At 49.8% G+C, this 12,922-nt stretch overlaps 1 long non-coding RNA gene across 15 annotated transcripts in view; it reads left to right on the forward strand.

Annotated features, from left to right (window-relative positions):
* The window catches only part of LOC133096891 (uncharacterized), a 401,345-nt gene that overhangs the window by 222,051 nt on the left and 166,372 nt on the right, over positions 1 to 12,922 (forward strand). For all 15 annotated transcript variants that reach the window (XR_009701879.1, XR_009701892.1, XR_009701876.1 and 12 more), the window contains exon 2: positions 10,457 to 10,539. This is a non-coding gene — a long non-coding RNA (uncharacterized LOC133096891). The remainder of the gene's footprint in view (positions 1 to 10,456; positions 10,540 to 12,922) is intronic.

The following is a 12,922-nucleotide window of genomic DNA, read 5'->3' on the forward strand; positions in this document are numbered from 1 at the left end:
AGATGCTTTGAGATTAGGTAAATATCCCATTCCTTATCAAACTGCAATTTATTCATTTATCTATATCAGGATGAACTTGTGTTTCATATTTTATTCAATGGATTGTACCTTATTATTATTATGTCTTTTGATGTTGAAATTGTCTCAGAGTTGCCCGGTGGGAATCCCTTCAAGCTAGCTTTAGTGTCCTTTTCACAAGTCCCCATCATTCTTTGAGTGCTTCCTTACTTCCGGTAAAGTAAGATATTCCAAATTCGTATTGTACTTTCCCTGCCCCTGTCTGGAATGAGCCCATTTTTCAGGGAGCCCTGATTCCTTTCAGTGACGAATGATATTTAGAAACCAAGATCTAAGGGCTAGGTGTGCTCATTGGTACTGGGGTGGCTCCCAGACCCTCTTGGTGGACAGAGTGGAGAAATAATGTGCATGTATGTCTACACATACAATGGCATGTGTATTTATATGTTTCTCTAACTAAATATTAAAAACCATGAGTTCACATGGATACCCCAAATTCCAATCTAACACCTCAGGATTCACTTTAGTTTTCATCCTTTTTCTGCTTGTAGCTTCCTTCTCTAACAGTGGGAAATCTGGCTCCTGTTTATCTTTCTTATTTGATCAATCTCCCCTTATGTAATCTTCCATGGACACCGTCACCCCTTCCTGACACAGATGCCCTCCTCATCCCTCTTGGCCTCCCAGCCTGTCCCAGGCTGTCCCCCTAACCTGGTGAGGAAGACTCTCCCAACCCTCTTAGGTACCCATACCCCTCGCCTGGCTGCCCCCTCCTGGGACTCCCTCCTTACCCTCTGGAGCTCCAGCACCCAACACCAGGCTCCCCCTGTGGCCCTCATCCCATGCAGGAACCTCTCACAGTGCTCAGGCTTCAGACCCTGAGCTGAGCTGTTCCTTGGTTGGGTCCTCCTCTCCACACTTGGGCTCCAACACTTGGCTCTGGGCCACTGTGTCTCCCCAGTGCTCTGGCACAGGTGCCCACTTTTCTAGGACGCCCCCGTCCGCCCCCCCACCCCCCCCCCCACCCCCCCCCACCCCCCCGGTGGTTTGTGGCCTGAATAGTTCAGGAAGAAAAAGAATAGGAAGAAAGAAGAGAGGCTGCATCTGGGATTCTTAACTGCTGTCACCAGGGGGTCCTCCCTGCTCTGTTCAAATGAAAAGCTCGGGACAGCTGCCTGGCAAATGCTGGATTTGTAAAGGCCTGTGAGCGGGGCAACCTGCACTTCGGCACATTAAGGTGAAGTGCATCGGGGACTGAGGCGGCCTTTGGGTAATATGTAGATTATCCCATTCTGAGGCACATTAACGAAGTGCTAATTGTGCTTTCTGAATGCAGTTTGGTGCCAGTTGCAGGAATAACTCTGGCACCTGCTTGGACTTTAGACTTGCAGATTAACTCAAATGGAAAGAGTAGCAAAACAGGGAATAATTTGTTCTCTAATAAGCCACTTGGAAGCCAACTCATTTCTACAGTTGGTGTCAGAAAAGTGCAGCCCAGTGATTGGAACAGGAAGCTGTGTATCTGGTGTGCGGGGTTCTGTGTTGTTTGTGCCAACTTGCTGAACAGTCCACCTCACTTTGCATCCATTGGCCTCAGTTTACCTTCCCACTCTTAGGGATGAGAAGAATTTTATTTACATAGGACAAATTGGATCCAGAGAGCTCTGTTTTCTGTCCTTGTCACTTGTACTCATGTGGACAGCTCCAATAAATTTGATGAGAAGGCAGAAGGGCAGGAAACGGGTATCTGCATTTATGGGTGATTCTCTCAGGATGTGATTCTCAAAGTGGGGTCCCTGGGCCAGCAGCATTGCCATCAGCTCGCAGCTGGTTGGAAATGCAAATCCACAGGCCCTCCCTCCCCCCACCCCAGACCTACTGAATCAGAAGCTGGGGATGGGGCCCAGCGGTCTGTGGTTTAAAAAACCTGTGGCGTGATTTCTGATGCACACCAAAGTTCGCCATGCGCTGATTGCTCTAGGAAATGTGGCCCAGTTCAGTCACGCAGGGTTTACTGAGCATTTACTACTAAGTTACTCAGCATGTGGTTCCTGAGGTCCTGCTGTGTGCCAGTAGTGGGGCTGAATTGTGAACAAGGCAGCCATGGTTCCTGCCTTCCTGGGGCATGTTGTCTCATGACTGATGCATTGAACAAGCAAACAGGTGGGATGCTAGAAATGAAACCGCAGGCGCTTGGAGGGAGAATCGTGGAGGGTTCCTGGTTTAGTTACACAGGGGAGTCAGGGATGGCTACTCTGAGCAAGTGACATCTACACAGCAGCCATGCTCCCTAGGAAGCCATGGAAAGTTGGCTGGAGGGAGGAACAAGGTAGGGAAGTTTGTGAACCCTCCTGTATCCGCGGAGGCAGCCAGAAGAGTGCTGGCTTGAAGCCCAAGATGCAGGAACCGGAGTGTGGGCTGAGTCTCTCCTTCTTCCTTTCCTCGCCTTTGCTCTGAGATGACTTTGGAGGAGGGGCTGTGTCTCCCTGGCTCGGCGGGGGGAGGGGGGGGAGCTCTGTTTATTATCCAGCCGGCGGAGATAGCATCATCATCATTTTCCAGGGGCCAGATATGTGCAATATTAAAAAAGAAATCATGTGATTTGCTGACAGTACTTAATGGGTAATTCAAGGGGCCTTATTATTCCTATACATCATGTCTGGCTTGTGACAGGCAGCAGGGTTTCTGGCACAGAGGGGAAGCTCACGTGCCTTCAGTTTGGGTTTTTCCTTCCTTCCTGAGGTGACAACCAGCATCCAAGTCCCTATTTGAATGGCTGGTCCCTGAAGCTTCGTCAGGGGCCACTTGGTGCTGAGGTGGGTATTAAGGACGCAGTGGAGGGGGCGCGGTCTCTGAAGGTAGGGGGCTGGCCCACTGCTCTGTTGGTGGTTGAATAATGTTGATCAGCCCAAGGTCTCTGACAGAGAAAGCTGCCAGAGATGCTGTTCCCAAACCTGCTGACTGCTGACCATGTGGGCAGAGGACAATGTGCTTACATTTTTTTTTTTTAAACTAATTTATTTATTTATGGCTGTGTTGGGTCTTCGTTTCTGTGTGAGGGCCTCCTCCAGTTGCGGCAAGCGGGGGCCGCTCTTCATCGCGGTGCGCAGGCCTCTCACTATCGTGGCCTCTCTTGTTGCGGAGCACAGGCTCCAGACGCGCAGGCTCAGCAATTGTGGCTCACGGGCCCAGCCGCTCCGCGGCATGTGGAATCTTCCCAGACCAGGGCTCGAACCCGTGTCCCCTGCATTGGCAGGCGGATTCTCAACCACTGCACCACCAGGGAAACCCTGTGCTTACATTTTTACCAGAGTTGGGTCAGAGGCTCTCTTTTTGTTGTTGCGATGAAGGGCACATATTCCTCCCCAGCAATATTTCTCACAATGCGTGTATGTGGACGGGGGCTCCTCTTATCCACTTGGGAGGCACTCTTGACCTTTGCTTCCCCGACATGGTGCCTGGCAGATGAAAAGACAGCTATGGGATGCCTGGATGGATGAATGGATGGAGCAGAAGAATTGGGAATTGCCCTAAGGGTCAAGGGGCCGGGTCTTTAGAGCGGGGACAGAGTCTCCTCCCAAAGAGCACAGCACATCAGGGCAGTTTTCCTGTGCTTGGTTGCATTATTCTGCCCCTGTTATATATGGAGACCCAGTTAACGGGTTCCTGAGCTCTTGGAAGGGTGGTCTCAGTGGCGAAGTGGCATACGCCTGGCACTGTGCCTGGTGCACGTCGGACTTTCAGAAGCTGTTGCTGAATTAATGCAATCAATCATGTTTTTCTTTGAGGTCAGGGATTATTATTTCTAATACAGTCATCTTCCCGGGGCTCCCCCTGGCTGTGTGGATAGGGGGTGCTGGGCAAGGCAAACTGCAGAGTGGGGAACCCTTGCTCACTTCCTTCTCTGCAGGGAATGTCACAGGCAGTGTTACAGGGAAAGATGGCCTAGCAGGGACAGAGGACATGAATGCTTTCCGGGCTGCCCCAGTGCTTTTCCGTCATTCCTCACTTCCATACCTTGTGCAGTTTTTGCACCTTGGAAAACAAATATTGCCTTGTCTGTTTGTCTACACCGGCACCTCTGCCCAGGATACTGCCCAGCTAACCATCCTTGAGGCCAGAGGAGCTAGAGAAATTGTGCCTTTTTAACCCCATGATTGGGAAATTCTGACCATGTCTGCCATTCCTCTTACCTCTTGGTCATCCTGAATGAGGCTAGGAAGGCCCATTTGTATATGGAGATAAGCTGGTGTGAGATAAAAATACATCTGCACAGCATTATTCTTTTTTTTTTTTTTTACAGTGTACCAGTATGTTACGTGTATTATATATATTTTTTAACATCTTTATTGGAGTATAATTGCTTTACAATGGTGTGTTAGTTTCTGCTTTATAACAAAGTGAATCAGCTATACATATACATATATCCCCATATCTCTTCCCTCTTGAGTCTCCCTCCCTCCCACCTTCCCTATCCCACCCGTCTAGGTGGTCACAAAGCACTGAGCTGATCTCCCTGTCCTATGCGGCTGCTTCCCACTTGCTATTGATTTTACATTGGGTAGTGTATATATGTCCATGCCACTCTCTCACTTTGAAAAAAAAGTGGTCATGAAGAACCTAGCGGCAGGATGGGAATAAAGATGCACAGCATTATTCTTAATAGCCAGAGCTGGAAGCAACCGAAGTGTCCATTGACAGATGAATGGGTGAATGAACAAAATGTGGTCTGTACATACAATGGAATATTATTCAGCCATAAAGGGAGGAATTCTGACAAATGCTATAACGTGGATGAACCTTGGAGATACCATGCTAAGTGACGTAAGCCAGACATGAAAGGACAAATACTGTGTGATTCCACTTATATGAGGTCCCTAGAGCAGTCAAATTCCTGGAGACAAAAAGTCAAATGGTGGTTTCTGGGGGAGGGGAGAATGGGGAGTTAGTGCTGAATGGGTGCAGAGTTTCAGTTGGGGAAGACAGCAAAGTTGGGGGGATGGATGGTGGTGATGGGTGCACAACAATGGGAATGTACAGAACGCCACTGAGCTGTACCCTTAAAAATGGTTAAAATGATCAATTTAATGTTATGTGTGTTTTACTACAATTTTTAAAAAGTCTGCAGAGGGGCAAGTTGGTGCTGCAGGTCGGGCCTTCTAGATGCGGATGCTGGGGTGGAGTTTGGGCTGCAGGGTGACTTTGGGGATCCACACTTCTGAAGGAAGGGGGAGGAGGTAGGTTTGGGAAGAGGAGGATGTTGGACTGAATCTGGGGTGTGGGCCCCAAAGCCTGGGGCTCTGGACTGAGGACTACTCATCAGGCAAAAGGACCTGGCCTTTGATACCCATGCTTCGCTCATCCCCCTGACCTTGTGGGCTCGGTGCCCTCAGCTGAAGCTGACCTCGACCACAGAAGGGGACCTGGGTGGCACTTTTCTGTGTCTACCACGGTTGGGAAATCAGAGGTCAAAGAGTCATTTGCAGGTTGGTTAAGGCATAACTACCTTCATTTAACAGATTGCTGACACTGATAGTCAGGGGAGGTGAAGTAACTTGTTCTATCAGTGGACAGGTCTAGAACCATATTCTCCCTACTCTTGGCCCACTCCACGTCCAGCTTCCTCACTGGTCCAGTACTCAGATCCTACCTCTGTCTCCTCTCTGACCTATGGGGTGATCACACCCATTTTACCTACCTTCTGGAATTTCCAGCAAGACATAGGTACCCGAAGCGAATATAGTTGAATCAGACACAGTGAATCGGGTATCGATAACACAGCAATAATAACAACTCAGAAATGAATGGGTTGGTGCGCTAATTCCAGTGGTGGTGACTCACTAGACGTCTTTGTGCGAATCATGGTTTTGTATTTGTATGCCTTGTGCGTTGATTCCCACACATTCATTGAGCACCTACTAAGTGCACAACACGCTGCATGACCCAGTGAAGGACACAGTGTGGTGCCAGCCCTGGAAGATGTGCCCCCCTGGAGGGGCACGACAAGCTAAAGGACAGGGCCAGGCAGCAGTGGAGAAGTGCCCATTGAGTGGGGTCGACAGGTGTGAAGAAGATGAGGGCCAGGGCACCGGCCTCAGCTCTCTGAAAACACTGCTCCCCCACGGGATGCTCAAGGGCCATGGGATTGTCCACTGAACAAACCCATAATGAAAAATCACAATTTAGCCAAGAAGCCAATATCCAGCTCTCTGCCCAAAGTCTCAAAGATTTTGAAACCCTTGAACTCCACGCCAGCATCTGCATCCAGAGGGCCCAAGCTTGTTCCTGTGCAGACCCATTTCTATCTCACTCCGAGCTGGCACTGCCAGCACGTGGGCATTTCTGGTCCCCTTCAGCAGAGTGACAGAAAGCAGATTGTATTATTTCCTAGGGCTGCAAACTGGGTGGCTTAAAACAATAGAAATGTATCGTCTCACAGTTCTGGAGGCTAAAAGTCTAAAATCAAGTGTAGTAGGGCCACACTCCCTCTGAAACCTATAGCGGAGAATCCTTCCTGGCCTCTTGTAGCTTCTGCTGGTTTGCCTGCAATCTTTGGTGCTCCTTGCTTGCAGCTGCAGCACTCCAATCTCTGCCTTCATCCTTACATCGCATCCTCCCCGTGTCTCTGTCTCTCGCCATGGCCCATCCCGACTTCTTAGAAGGACACCCCAGTCCTATGGACATCGTATCCACTATGACCTCATCTTAACTAATTACATCTGCAGTGACTCTATTTCCAAATAAGGTCACATTCTGAGATACCAGGGATTAGGACTACTTCAGCATGTCTTTTTTTTTTTTTGGAGGAAAGACACAATTCAACTCAGAGCAAGAACCCAGAAAATACATTAGGTATCTCCTGGACACACGGTAGAAAAGGGTGTGTCTGATGTGGGTGTGTTTTCCATGAGTGTGTGTGGAGGGTTGTTTTGCCTCGAAGTTGATGGGACACCAGTATGTGTAAACTTTGACAGACACACTGGGGTACTATGTACATTTTTATTCTCAAAGTCAATTATTTAAGTAAAAGCATATGCTTTGATTACGGCCTTAAGCGCATTTGGGGTGCTTTTTCCTAGGATGTTAAGTGTAGCAAACACTTTACGTACACTAACTCTGATCAAGGCCAAAGGCCATAATCACACCAGTTCCATCCTGGAGAACTGAGGTCCAGGCGGGAGCAGACTTAATAGGTTTGCTCCTTTTAGCTGTTGTGGGTATTTGCTGGCGGTTAGTTTTTAACAGCATAAGCACCTACCTATCTCTGCATGTGATTGTGTGTGTGTGTGTGTGTTGGATTATTCATTCTCGTCTCTCTCCACACATTGTCGATGTGTGAGGTGTGAAGGGCACACAGAGAAGAAGGACGGCATCTTTGGTTTGAAAACAATCTCCAAAACAATGGAATGTCAAAAACCAGGCAGAGGCCAGAGGGGACTCTGTATGTCAAAAAGGACGCACCGGTGGCACTGGCTGTATTCCCTGGCTGCGTTCCTTGACTGAGCAGACCTCTTACTTGGCTGTCTCTTCTCTCCGGGAAACTCCCTCTCTTTTCCCAGGAGGTGCCCTGGGTCAAGGGCACTTTCCAGAGTGGAACTTTCTACAGCTTCGTCAAGTTCTTCCCAGCCTGGTTGCTAGGCAATGACAGTGCGCGCTAGAGGGGCTGCTCCTGCCGGGGTGGCTGGCTCACCATCCCATCTGCAATTTAAATTCCCTGACAGGCAGAAGCAGCCAAGCTGTTCACTTGAGATTGCAAAAAGTTAGATTGAAATACAAGGAATATCCAGTGCCTCAAGCCCTTCATAAATTTTGTCTTGATAGTAACTGGGAGAGAGACGGGGAGAGACAGGGAGAGAGGGAGCCGAGAGGGGAAAGTGTTCCAATTTAGACCTGCACAGTCGATTTACATGTGATCAACGTGTCCCAGGCCTCCCTCTGCCCCCGATCCGCTCTCCTGGCCTCCCCGGGGTTCTTCACGTCCCTTTCCACGCATCTCCCTATCCTGCCCTTTGGGTGAGTGAGCCTCTGAGCATCTCTTCTGCCTTTCCGTGGATGTCTGGACAAGAAGAAACAGAGATATAGCCACTGGCTAGTCAGCCGCACCCACAGGTCCCACTGCCACCCCGTTCCTGGGCCCTCCCTCTCCTGGAGTAACCTGCACCCCTCAAAGGCCCGCAATGACAGGTCCCTTGGCAAAGCCCAGAGCAACAGCTGTGTTGATAACAGCTGGATTCTCCAGTCTGCCTGGGCCCTGACTGGCGTTCTTGGGGGGACACCTGAGGCTGTCTCTGGCCTCAGCGGCAGGGGCTGAGGTGGCAGGGAGTTCGACAGCAGAATCTCTGTAATTTTCCAGTTCAGATCCGTGAGGTGAAGAATCAGGTGCAGAGAAGGAGCCGCGGAATCTGCTTCTCTGGAGATTGGATTCTGTGATTAGCTCCCCCTTCAATCTGTCTTCTCCTCTCCCTGCTTTCACTCTTGGGTCCTGCCCTTTCTATCTCAGGCTCGTCCAACTCTTTCTTATTCTCTTTTATTTCTTTTTCTCCCGGTTTATCAAAGACTGTCCTTGAGGCCTCTGGCATTCCAGCGTCTGTCAATGGGAAGGGCAGACACAGCTGGACTCTGGGACTTAAGGGAGAAAGCTGTTTCCTCTGCAGGCCACCCTGGTCACCTCCTAGTGAGACATGAAAGTGAAAATGGTGGTCTTGAGGGAACCATACGTGGTTCCTGCCCTCTGTGAGCTTTCCCTCTGAAACTGGATTATTTATACCTAATGGAATACAAGATTAGGACCATTATCATACAAAACTACAAGCATCTTGGGCATTGAGGGGGTTTAAGAGTGAAATGAAACCACTTAACATCTACTAGGATAGTTATGATAAAAAAAACCTTGAAAATAACAAGGTTGGTGAGGATGTGGAGAAATTGGAAGTCTCATGCATTGCTGGTGGGAAAGTAAAATGGTTCAGTCACTGGGGAAAATAGTTTGACAGCGCCTTAAAAAGTTAAACAGAGAACTACCATGTGACCCAGCAATTCCACTCCTAGGTATATACACGAGAGAATTCAAAACAGATATTTGTACATCCATGTGTGTGACACCACTGTTGACAATTGCTAAGAGGTAGAAGCAACCCAATGTCCATGGACAGATGGGAGGATAAAGAAAATGTGGTATGTATACATAGAATGGAATATTATTCAGTCATAAAAGGAAATAAAATTTTGACATGTGCTGCAACATGGATGGACTTTGGAAATATTGTGCTAAATGAAACAAGTCTGACATAGAAGAACAAATATTGTACAATTTCACTTATATGAGGCACCTAGAATAGACAGATTTATAGAGATAGAAAGTAGAATAGTGGTTACTTGGGATGAGGGCAGGGGGAATGGGGGAGTTATTGTTTAATGGGAATAGAGTTTATATTGGGGATGATAACAAACTTTTGCGTATAGTGACGATAGTATAAAACATCGTGAGTGTACTTAACGCCATCGAATTGTATACTTACAAATAGTTAAAATGATAAATGTGTATGTTTTGTCATAACCAAAGGGTGAAATGAAGCAGCAAGTCTGGGGGGAAATTCCTAGTATGATAGAGGGAAGGGGAGAAGGAGGTGACCAGCAGAATCTCTACGCCGAGGGGCACAGGACTTGCTGGCCCGTGGTGTCGGGAGAGGGAGCCTAATGAGAACAGTGAGAATATTGGGAGTGATCCGGGCCCTCAGAAAGCATTGACAACTACTGCCATCATACAGATGACAAAACCAAGGCCCAGAGATCTCCCCAGGGTCTGGAGGGAAAATAAAAAGGGGGATGAGTGTCCGGCCATCCCATGGGGAGTAAGGTTTAGGCAAGACGACATTCCTCCCAGCCCCCCTCCCAGTACTGGAAACAGTTGCAAATGTACATCAAGGGAGGCGTGGTGGGAAAGTTGGGAGGACCTACCATGAGGAGGGAGAGGCCTGGGGATAACTAAAAGGCAGCCATAGCCTTGAGGGGACATTCATGAGGGTCTTGACGGGATTCTGTCCTGCCCATTGGTTTCCACCTCCGGCCACTTCTCAAGTCCAGTCAGGGCATCACCTCACTGCCATGCCCTCCCCCCAACTTGAGCCTTGGAGACTGGGTGCCTTGGGGTCCTCTGTCGCTCTGGATGAGAGAGCAGGGAGAGGAATAGCCTGAAACCAAGGACCAGGCACCCAACCCAGCTCTGAGGGGCCCAGGAAACTTTGTGGAGGGCAGGTGGTGCTCTCAGAGCAGCAGGTGCAGGGAGACAGGACTTCTAGCATCCGTAATGGCACCGGGGGTGGGATTTTAACTGGATTCTCTCTCTCTCTCTTTTTCGTGGTGCCCCGGGAGGACGCGTGCTCTCCTTGCCTTTGTCTTCTCTCCTCACCCCCACCCGTCTCTCCTCTCCTCCCCACAGGAAACCCTGGGCGGCGGTATGTGACGCAGGTGGCCACACATCAATTCCAGTTGTGTTCAAAGCCAGCGGCCCTGTTTTCTCAGGTAAGCCAGACGAGCTTCCCTCCACCATTTGATCTTTATGCTGCTCATGCGTCTCGTGGTTACAAATAGCTCAACCTTCCCGGTGCTGACGGCAGCGCTGGGACATTACGGTAATGTGCCCATTCAAATCAAGTGCAGGCAAAGATTGCTACAGCAGCTTTTCTCCACGGAACGCTTAGCCTTCGATAATAGCATTTTGGGTCCCTCTGGAACCTTCCTCCGCAGATGCACCTGGGATACCTCTCTCCCTCTCCCCGCTGCAACCCCGGGATGCAGGAGGGACACAGAGCATTCTTGTTTTTGTTGATGAGGAAATGGAAATTCAAATAAGAGAACATCATGCAGGAAATAAGAGGGCTAAGACTGTTATCACAATGATGATTGAGACAATAATAATAACAATAATACTTCGTGTGCGCTTGCTGGATGCTACTTACTGGGGAAGCAGTTTGCCTGCACTGGGGTAGGTGATGAGGTCAGTGAGGTGCAGGAGCTGTCCCAGGCACAGGGACAGAGGGAACCCCACCTTACAGCGAGTTCTCACTAATGCTCCCGACCTCTCTGTCAGGTAAAGTCAACTCAGGGCTGGTCCCAGGACAATTCTAAACTCAGAGAAAGCTGTCCTTTCCCTCCCTGCCTCCATGCCCCTGTCTTCGGGTCCTCATGCTGTCGCTGGGACCTTGACCCTGCTGTCTCTTGCCTTCCTGAGCAGAGTTCCCCCGCCCCGCCCCCGCCAGTCCTAGATCCTCTGGACCCAGCTCGGAGCAGCCCCTGCTTTCCAGGAGGCTGACTGCTAAGGGAATGGTCTAGTTTCCAGCTACTGTGTTGCCCCCCAACAGCATTTTTATTTATACAACCTTGGCAATGCCTTGCCTTAAGGTGGGAGCCCAGTGACATGGTTAAGAGCTAAGATGGAACCACCAGCGACATTTCAAAGTCAAGAGTCCGGGCAGGGAAGTTGGCCCTGGCTCTGTCCACACCTTCCCACCACAACTGCCCATTTCGTGGGAAAGAAAACGGAGCAAGGTAACAGCACCACCATTTGCTAACGCTGCTATGTGTCTGTTACCTAAGTGAATTTTCCAGGACACATCTCTGAGTTGTACGCAGCGTATTAGAAGGCCCATTTTGCAGGCGAGGAAACTGAGGCATAGAGAGAAGAGCCTTAGTCGAAGATAAGTAATAAGTGGTAGACATAGAACCAGATCGAAGGTTTCCTAGTCCTGTGCTCTTCCTGCTGCTACACTCCGCTTTGGCCCAGGTTCAAAGTTGCCAAAATGGACATTTAAAAAAAAATTTTTAGGCTGGTGGGTGACTGAGTAAAATCTTCATGGATGCTGTGGCTCCTCTGGGCTCCTTGTTGGGCTATTCACTCCATTGGCACAGCTTGGTCTTTGAATAAGTGAGAGGAGATTCTGGAAATATCAATACATGGAGAGGACGAAGGGGAGTGGGGCATCTACCTTTGCCCTAAATCCCAAATAAAAGGCTCCCCTGTCCCAGAGAATTAAGGCAGCCCCCTATTTTTTCTCCTCCCCTATTCCCACACCCTCCCCATCTGAGTCCTCAGAGGATAGACTCAGCTCTGACACCCAGGAAAAGGAAGGCCTTCTGGTTCCATTTCCACTGACCCTGTTCTATAAGCCCTTCCTCTGGGAGGATGCAGGCCGGTTGCCTGATTTTTCAATGGACAGTCTCTGAGCATGGGCTGGGGCCATGCAATTCACTGTGCTAACAGCAGAGGGCGCCCCTGACCTTGGAGAACGAATCCGCCGACCTTTCCTCAGCCCTCGCGTCAGCCTGGCTTCTTGGGGGCCTTGCGGAGGGCAGTGCTCTGGGGGGAGTCCCAGGCACACCTGTGTCCCCGATCTCTGCTTCCTCCCTCCATGTGCCTCTGTCATCTGCTCTATCTCCAGGGAAGCAGAGGAATGGTAGGCTGTGGTAGACAGAGGAGAGACAGCTGAGCTGGGCTTGTGGGGACACTATTGCCATGTGGGCACGTTATCTCGAATTAGTGTCCTCATCTGAGGGCCTTGCCAAGCATTGTCCTCATAGGAGCATCATCAGGACCAGCTTCAAGTGGGAGAATGGATGCGAAGGGTCTGTAAACAGAAGGGTGCTCTAGGGATGCAACCCTGGACCTACCTGAGTGACCTGGGGCAAGTCCTCGGTCCCCGTGTGCAGAGTTCCTGCATAACATGAGGGACTGAACTGGAGGGTTGTCTACCTCTCCAGCCCCTTCCAGGGCTAAAAGCTGGGATTCATGTCAGCACTTTCTCGTTTCTTTCCATGGTTATGCCGGTGGGTGCCAGCACTCTGATGGCCACGTGGCAGAGCTGGGAGCGTGTGGGGACCAAGGCAGCCCCTGTAAAGTCACACCAAA

This window comes from Eubalaena glacialis, chromosome 8 (assembly GCF_028564815.1).
Source record: "Eubalaena glacialis isolate mEubGla1 chromosome 8, mEubGla1.1.hap2.+ XY, whole genome shotgun sequence".
NCBI lineage: Eukaryota > Metazoa > Chordata > Mammalia > Artiodactyla > Balaenidae > Eubalaena > Eubalaena glacialis.